This window comes from Silene latifolia, chromosome X, assembly GCF_048544455.1.
Source record: "Silene latifolia isolate original U9 population chromosome X, ASM4854445v1, whole genome shotgun sequence".
NCBI lineage: Eukaryota > Viridiplantae > Streptophyta > Magnoliopsida > Caryophyllales > Caryophyllaceae > Silene > Silene latifolia.
Genome location: NC_133537.1, coordinates 272,398,371 through 272,407,457, shown reverse-complemented (window position 1 = coordinate 272,407,457; position 9,087 = coordinate 272,398,371). Strand labels below are relative to the sequence as shown.

The following is a 9,087-nucleotide window of genomic DNA, read 5'->3' as shown; positions in this document are numbered from 1 at the left end:
AGAATGTAAAACCTTCATGAGAAAACTTATGCCCAACTTGCTTGGGAATTTTTAAAGTACCAGAGAGACGAAAAGGTAGCATTTTTACACTTCCGTCTCCTAAACAAGGACTACTCCCTTACCCTTCCTACCTTTGACGAGCATTTTGGGCTAGGCCCAAGCCTTCCTCACAAAGCACTGGACGACTTTGACCATGAGCTTATTTGGAAGGCCATTTCCGGCCTTGATGGTCAAAAGAGGGTGAAGAGACCGGCGACTACATGTCATAATGCCTCCATAAGGATTTGGGACAGTTATATGGGTTGGACCGTCTTCGGGAGGGATGAGCCCCAGAATTTTCGGACGAAGGAGTTGGAAATTCTTGGCTCCTACCTCCGTTCTAACCCCATGACTTTCAAAATTTGTGTGGCGCATCATATGGCTATTCACCTTAACAAACTTAGCAACTCACCGGCCCAATCAACACCAATTGTCGTGGGTGACATCATTACCCACCTTGCAAAGCGCCTAATCCGGAAGCTTAATTTGAGTGGTATGAACCACATCTCCGGGGACACCATGCTCACAAAAGGCTATATCCAATACACTCTCAATTGGATTAAAAAGAGCCCCCGTGATCGGAATGAATATTGGCAAATTTGGGTCAATGGAGTGGATAAGAACTCGATGCAACTCCCCAATGCACAAAAGATGAAAGTAGTGCCAAATTCCGAGCATTACTTGTTGGAAATTGAAGCGGGTGAAGAAGCTACTACCGCTCAAACCCAAAACCCGAACCTCACTTATGGGCGTGAACACAATGTCACCGCCCAACCCACCTTACATTACAACATGCCTACTACCCCCTTCTTCCAAGGCCCATTCCAACAACCTTGGTCTTTTCACCAAGGTGAAGGGTCGTCAAGTCAACAACCGCCTCAACAGCCTCCTCTACCCCCCCCCCCCTCACTTGTGGAATTTATGGAAAACATGAACTTGGGGATGAAAACGGCCGCAAGTGAGCGGCTTGACATGCAACAAAGGTTGGACCAGATCTACTTTGACCAAGCGGTTGGCCAATTCCCCGTGTATGATAACTACATGAGGTGGGAATACAAGCATCCATCCGGCCTTCACCCCTCTTACTACTTTCTTCCGGACGGTGGGAATCCTACCGAAGGAACCTTCCTCTATGGGGACATTAACCTCCGGCCGGACTATTTCAACAACCTGGTCTTGCCCACTCCGGCCTCTACTCAAGGACAGGGGCATGACACTCGATGGTTCGGAGGAACCCCATCCGTCTTTGGTGAAGGGGGGAATGTTGGAGGCTCGGGTTCGGGGAGGGACTTCGACATTGACTTGACAGTGGAAGGATATAACGCGGGTGTCCCCTCTATGCCGATGAACACGGATGACTTTATCCGTGAAGCCGAGTTGCATTTCATATAGTTACATTAGATTTAATTTTTTGTAAAATATATCACATATAGGATTGCATTCATATAAAATAGATTGCATCGTAATTCAATTTTGTATTTAGTTAGGAAGCATGCATTGCATTCTTATTTAAAAAGACAAAAAATAAAAAAAATCCTTCAAAAACAAGTATTTCATTTCCAAATTTCCTCCACACATTATTTCCAGAAATTATGTAAATAAATAAGTGTGGGGAGGAAATTCTATAAATTTAAAAATACAAAAATATGTTACTTATTTTCAAAAATTAAAAAATCCAAAAATATGTTCTTTTACTTCACAAATTGCCTCTTGCCCACGCTTCATCCGCCATTGGATGTTGTAAATAATAAGTGTAGGGAGGAGGCTAAAAAAAAAAAAAAATCAAAAACAAGTTATTTAATTTCAAGAAAATTTCAAAAAATAACAAAAACATGTTATTTCCTTTTCATAAAAATTGAAAAAAACCAAAAATATGTTCTTTAATTTTCATATTTCCTCCCTACATTCTGTTCCATTGAGGACGATATAAATCTTAAGTGTGGGGAGAGAAATATCCACTTTGTGAATATTTGTTTATATTTGTATATATTTACTTGTAAATTTAAGAAAATTTCAAAAAATTGACTAAAAATCCAAAAATAAAAAATTTCAAAAAATATGCATTGTAAATACTATATATATTGCTTCATACTAACCAAGTTGATAGGCAACACGCGCATTGCATCGGAGAAGACGCTTGGTAAAATTCTTCCAATTCTCTCTTTTACCCTTCCTTTTCATTTTTGTATATATTTAACATGGAGGAGAATGGGATTATGTGATGTGGGTGCTCCCTTTGGGAGCCATTTTGGAGATGCACACTGTTGTTGATCTGCTGTTAGGCCTAGAATATGTTTGCATTTAGGTTAGAATTGTATATATGTGTTCATTCTTGCATTCACGTAGATGTATATATGCTTTAGATGCATTTCATACACTTTGCTTGTCGTTTGTAAATAGTGCATAGAAGGTCTAAAGTGGAGGGTCATGTTTACTATGATGATAACCGTTTTACCGTGCCATTTCCCTTTTGATAACTTGGACCTTTTGATAGCACATGGTTTGGATTTTTGCTTGCAAAACCCCGGGAGTCTAGCCTAATGACTAAGTTTCGACACCCTTGTGAGACCGTATTAGGCCTGAGACTTGACCTAGGACCGACATACCTACTCCAAATGTGAGGTTAGAGCCTCCTTATAGCCGGTCCATCAAACCTATCCCACTTTGGAATTTTTAGTAGTCTCCTTACGTGGTGTGTCATGTCAAGACGCATAAGTATGGCGCTCGTTCCTTGATCCCGTAGAAGTGTTGATGTGCATAATGAGACAATTTTGTTCAATAAAGTAGCCTCACCTTAGCCAAATAAGCCTATTTTATACCCTCTAGTCAATTATCCTTTTTGTTAACCCATTTTTAGCCTTAGCCTTGTCGTTTCTATTGCCAAAAAAACAACTACATCCCATAAACAACTCACCTTTGTTGAGTAGTTCGTCGTTGTAGTCCATTTGTGGAAGCATATTTGGGTTAGAATTGACTCTTCTTGGGTGTATAATCTTGGATATCACGTAAATGTGATGGTTCTTCAATTTTGGCTTATTTTGCAAGAATAAGAAGGTTACAAGTATTTAAAAATTAAAGAAAGAAATCAAATAGAAAAGAGAAAAATGAAATGAAAAACAAAAAGAAAAGAATATTGTGTTTGTATCTAATAAAGGGTTGACAAATTTGTAGTTGAGTCTTGTTTTGAAAAGAATGAAATGAATGGTTAGAAATGACGACCTTTGCAAAATTTTGTGGAAAGATTCTCTTGCTTTGGGTAAGGTTTAGTGAATTGGTTAAATGTGACGACTACTTGACCTCTAGCCCCACATGTCCTAAAACGGTGCTTGCACCAACCCTTTTTCACCTAACCTAAGCCCTGTTACAACACGATTGTCTCCCTTGTATTTGCATCATTTCGACACTTCCCTTGCGGATATTGGATGGAGTACCATATTAGATTGCGGGCATGCTTCGCAAGTCGAGTTAGGAGAGTGATTTTGGTTGCTTTTAGTCTCAAAAATCGTCCCGTTCTTCCATTGTGTGACTAGTGAAACCCGTGAGAGTCGATGCTTGGGTCTCCTTTTGGTCAAAGGCTTGATAGGGAGTCGAATCTTGTGTGTGTCGAGTCAATATTGGGAATATAGCTACGTATTTCCCCTTTCCCACCTAGAATTTGTTTCTTTGGCCCTCCGTGTTGTCAATGTAGGCTACTCGAGCTAGAACTAGGGGATAGGCCACTCGGTGAGACCTTGAGTCGACATCCTCCACTTATGACTCTCTTTGTTCCGTTTTGAGAAATGCCACTTGGATGAGGCAAGTGCATATGCATTTTGAATGATTCATTTCCATGCTCTATTTGGTAGTTGAATGCCATTTTTTAGTCAAAATTTTGTAGCAAGACCTCACTTGCCTTACAATAGGGCACTTCCCTCATGAAGTGTTAAATTGTGAGTTGAAAGGGCTCTGGGTAAAGCTAAACCCCATTCGGCTTTTATGAATAAAGTGTACATGTAGTTAATTTCAATAGGGGTCCTAGTCTTGTTTAGGTCACTTACTCGGGGACGAGTAAGACTTAAGTGTGGGGATTTTGATATGCGTTTATTCGGCCATTTCCCCTCTTCATTCTCATGCATGACTCCATTTGGTACGGTTTTGCACGTCTTTGCTTGCATTTTGTGTCCCGATTCCCTATCCTATGTACTTGTGTCTTGTCTTGCAGGATTTGTGACGGAAACGGGGGAATGAGAACAAGAAAGACGGGATTAGAAGCTAGCATGAGGAGGAGAAGAAGAAAAAGCTGAGAATGCATTCCCAGCCGGTAGGCCGGCAGCCGGTTCGCCAGCTAGGAGCCCCCTCGTTTTGAAGACTTGGAAGTTTTGGAAGAATTTACAAGGAGTTCCCAGCCGGGCAGCCTACCGGCAGTCGGTGCACTGGCTGGGAAAGCAGGAAGAAGGAAGAAAAGATAGAAAAAGAAAGAAGCGTTACAGCGATCTCCCAGCCAGCACCCCACCGGGGGCCGGCCCGCCGGCCGTGCACACCTGATGACCCAAAATTAAAAGCCAACTATCAGAAGACTCCCAGCCGGGCAGCCTACCGGCAGCCGACCCACGTTCTCGGACACACACATTTCGCAATTTTGACTTCTTTTGTAATTTTTAACCTATTTTCCTTGTAAACTATAAATACCCCCTTCCTTAATCATTTCGATACACAACCCTAGATCTGAAAATACTCTCTAGATTTATGCAACATTCCTTAATCAAAGTTTTTAATCTTTCTATAATTAAGCCTTAATTACTTACTTAATTAGCATAGATCTACTTAGTTTTAATAGTTTATATTTGGGTACTTGGTTTGTAATTGAAACTTGTTGAAGAACATCTTCCATTTATCAATCAAAGATTCAATCTTTCCATTTGTTGGTACAATTTCCTTCCTTTTTAGTTTAAATCTTCAATTGTTTACATTTCCACTTCTCTATTAGTTGTTATTTGATTTTACATCATGTTTATCACTATGTTTGTTTGCTTTCCCCCCAATTGTTTACATTTGTCTTCTAAGTATGTGTGAGTAGTGACCCTCTATGGTTTAGGGGGAACCTAAGTAAGCCTCAAGGGTTAGGAATGGGTTGTTAATGTTGGTAATTAGGTAAATTGTTCGACTTTTGTTAACATGCATAGAAGGTGTTTGTAGAAATGTGTGAATGAGAGTTTATGTCTTTCTACAACTTATGCTTAGTGTCTTGTTGAATGAAAGTTTATATGGATGCTTGATAGCATGTTTACATTGAATTTGGATGCCTTGTGAGAATTTTGTGTCCATCTTCAGGAGAATCTAAGAGATTAGCTCCCTTGGCCAATAATTACCCACTACCCTTTGGTACCCATACTTACCTTAGCCTACTTAAGGGAACCCGACAACCCTAGTCTTTATCGACCATTTACATCTTACCACCTTAGTTTACTTACTTTTAATTACTTTAGTTCTAGCTTAATTGATTTCATCAATCTCCTTGTTTTTCGACTAGACTTAGACTTGAAAAAATTAAGTACAAATCCACCCCATCCTTGTGGTTCGACCCCGATTATACTACTATAGTTGGGTTAACTTTTGGTGCGAAATCGATGACTTAATTCCGGTCATCAAAATGGCGCCATTGCCAGGGATGGCGTTAGAGTGTACCTAGTTTGTCAAGGTCTTAGCTTTAGTCTTAGTTTAATTGTTTGTTTGTTTTCGTAGTTGTGTGCTTCTTGTAGAGTGTGTGATTTTTGCCTTACCCTAGTGTGTAAAAGCACTAGGAGTCTTACGGTTTGTCAAGTTTCATGCCTAGGAGGAATCACCAAGCTTTGCTCTTTGACTCCGATCCCGAAAGGCTTTTTAGAGCCTTAAGGAATAAAACAATTGCAAGGATTAGAACCTCTTCTCAAGTTACTTTGAACCAAGCAAATTCACCCACCCAACTTTTCATTGAAAACACACCACCTCAACAACCAAACAACACCATTGATCCTCTACTAGAAAACCCATTTCACGATCTCCAAATCCTAAATACACCACCTCAAACACCACCTCTATATATACCAATTCCACAACCAACAATGGCGGCTCTACGCAACCACAACTGCCCAAATCACAATGACGCTTGCAATCCGATTAACTATGGCACCTTGGCCCCAAACAACTTCGAAATGCATTCGGCTCAAGTTGGCTTGATTGAGAAGGATAGTTTCGGTGGGCATATTGATGAAGATGCGCATTACCATCTGAGGAATTTCAAAAACAAGGTTGCCATGATGAAACGGAACGGGGTGTCCGAAGACACATTGCGATTGATGTTGTTTCCCTTTTCCCTCCGAGATAAAGGGGATCGTTGGTTGAATGTGCATGCTCCGAACACACTTACTACATGGGATGCCTTAGCCAAGGCGTGCCTAGCCAAGTATTACCCATCATCGAAAACTGACATGCTCCGAAACGAAATTCACACCTTCCAACAATAGGATGGGGAATCTTTGGGAGAGGCATGGGATAGGTATCAAGACTTAATCGCGAGTTGTCCTCACCATGGGATCCCGGCATGGTACATAGCCCAAAATTTCTTTCAAACCTTGTTACCCCGAACCAAGGAAATGGTGAATGCCTCCGCGGGGGAGGATTCGACCATCTAGGGGGGGAAGAAGGGTCGACCTTTATCAAAAAGATGGTCGATTCAGAAGCTAACTATGGTTCGACAGGTAACGCGTTGAGAAGAAATAGCCGCTATCCTCAAGAGAACTCTTCTAGCTCAAATGCTGAAACCAATGCTAAACTTGATCTCCTTACCAAGAAACTTGAGCAAATGCAAAGGAACCAAGTGCACCAAGCTAGTGCCTCCCATAGACCACCCATGGAAGAGGTCATTCCTAACCCTTCTTACGAATTGTGTGGGGGAAACAGACATACTTTCGAAGTGTGTGCCAATAATGTTTTTAATGTGGGGTTTGATGATAATGTTGAAGATGTTAAAGCTTTTTAAAGCTATAACAACAACAACAACAACAACAATATGCGGCCACCGAGGCAACCCTACAACAACCAAGGCAATTACAATCCCAACTCCAACTTCTATCATCCAGGCATGAGAAATAGCCCACTTCTATGCTATAAGAGCACGAATGTGCAAAACCCGCAACACATCCAACCACAAGTGCAAAACACCAATCCGCCCGGGTTTTCTCAACCTAGGGGTGGATATTAAAATCCAAGAAACAATTTCGGCAACCAAAACCTAAACTTTGGGAACCAACCTCAAGGGTACCAAGATTTTGGGGGTAACCAAGATAGTCAAAGCTTCTACCAAGGTAACCACGGGAATCAATTAAATCAAGGGTTTAGCCAAGTCTTTGTTCAAGGTTTTCAAGAGCAAGGACAAGGGTCCAAATTTAACAACCAAGGTCCTAAGGGGAACTATCAAGGGGGACACAACAACAACAACAACAACAACAACAACAACAACAACAACAACAACAACAACAACAACAACAACAACAACAACAACAACAACAACAACAACAATCAAGGTCCCTACACCCGACAAGACTATGGGTTCCCTTTACCCTTAACTAACAAACCACATCAAGGCCCAACCTTGGCATCTTAACTTGATTACTTGATGAAGGTGGTGAAGACCATGCAAGTTTCGCACCAACAAGAACTTAACAACATGAAGAGGGATATGTAAGCTCGATTGGCATCACAAGCGCTTGCAAACCCTCAAAGGCCCCGGGTGGTTTCCTTGCCCAAGGCCAAAGTTCAAAAGACGCCTCGCCAAACCACCAAGCCCACGCGGTAATCTTGAGGAGTAGTGTTGAGCTTGAAGATGCTTACAAGGACCTTAAAATTGAAGTGGATGTTTTAGATACCCAGTATTTGTTGAATCCCCAACAAACACCCGATGATTATCGGACTACAACATGCTTAGGAATCGCTAAGTTTGATCGACAGTTTTTACAACTTTGTGTCGGAAAACTCAAACTGATTTCAAAAACAAACATTTTGAAAACATTTCAAAAGTACCTGGAGTGTTTTATGCATGACGACGGGGTCGCAATGACACTAATTAGATTCAAAACCGACTCAAAAATTAAAATCCCGACTCCAACCACGGTTCAAACTGAGCCAAACACAAAAAATAAACATCACAAGCCTTCCATGCTAAGTATACAAGGTATACTTGATGGTCAAGTACAACAATCATGACATCCTAAACCTAGGATAGAACAAACCATGATTCCAAATGCGTGATAGTGACAAGACAGCTCAAAGACCCGCGGACATGCTCGCGCCTCTTCGAGTAGCCTACATGGCCACGTCGCTCAAAACACACACAACCACACAATCCTCTATAAATAACCCTCAAATGCCACCATTTGAAGGTACGCGAGCGTTCGCCCCCTCTTTTCTCCCTTAAAATTCTAGACCTCGACTTCCCAAGTCAACAAACGATACGTATTTTCGACCAACCGATCGAAAATACGAGCCTTACACATTGTTTGGTACCATCATCGTGCATTAAATCACTTGACGGACCACTTCGACCACCTACACCATCACTAAACAAAGCAACACTCCTTACTTCACAAAAACGGTTTTAAATCGAGTTTTTCGACTCAACAAGTTTTTACACTTTCGTCGATTTCTCGTCAAGCAACCTAGCATGTAAGTATGAGGGTGTAATTAACCCTCTTCTTTCATGTTCTTTTATCTGTTTTTATGACCTTAATATGCTAAAACATGCATAACATGGTTTAAAATACGGATTGAATGGGGCAAAATTGAGTTTTGATTTGAAGCAGAAACTTCTAGTCACAACTAGGTGGCTCGCGCCTATTCTGGCTGCCCAGGTCATAACTCAAATGTGTTTGAGTTCATTCTTTCCATTTTCATTTCTTATTTACAATCGGTTTTTACCGTTTTAAATCATTTTTATGATAAATATTTTTAGCCATAAATTATATTCACCCTTGGTTCCTTATGCCATGACGGTTTAATCCATGTTTCGGTCATAATATTTGGTTAAATACATTT

General features: G+C 40.9%; 1 non-coding gene across 1 annotated transcript; it reads right to left on the bottom strand.

Moving 5' to 3' along the window:
- Window positions 1–6,485: 6,485 nt before the first annotated feature.
- On the bottom strand, window positions 6,486–6,592 carry LOC141625151 (small nucleolar RNA R71). The gene has a single exon (XR_012534947.1). It is a non-coding gene; the product is annotated as a small nucleolar RNA R71 (small nucleolar RNA).
- Between the last annotated feature and the right edge of the window lie 2,495 nt (window positions 6,593–9,087).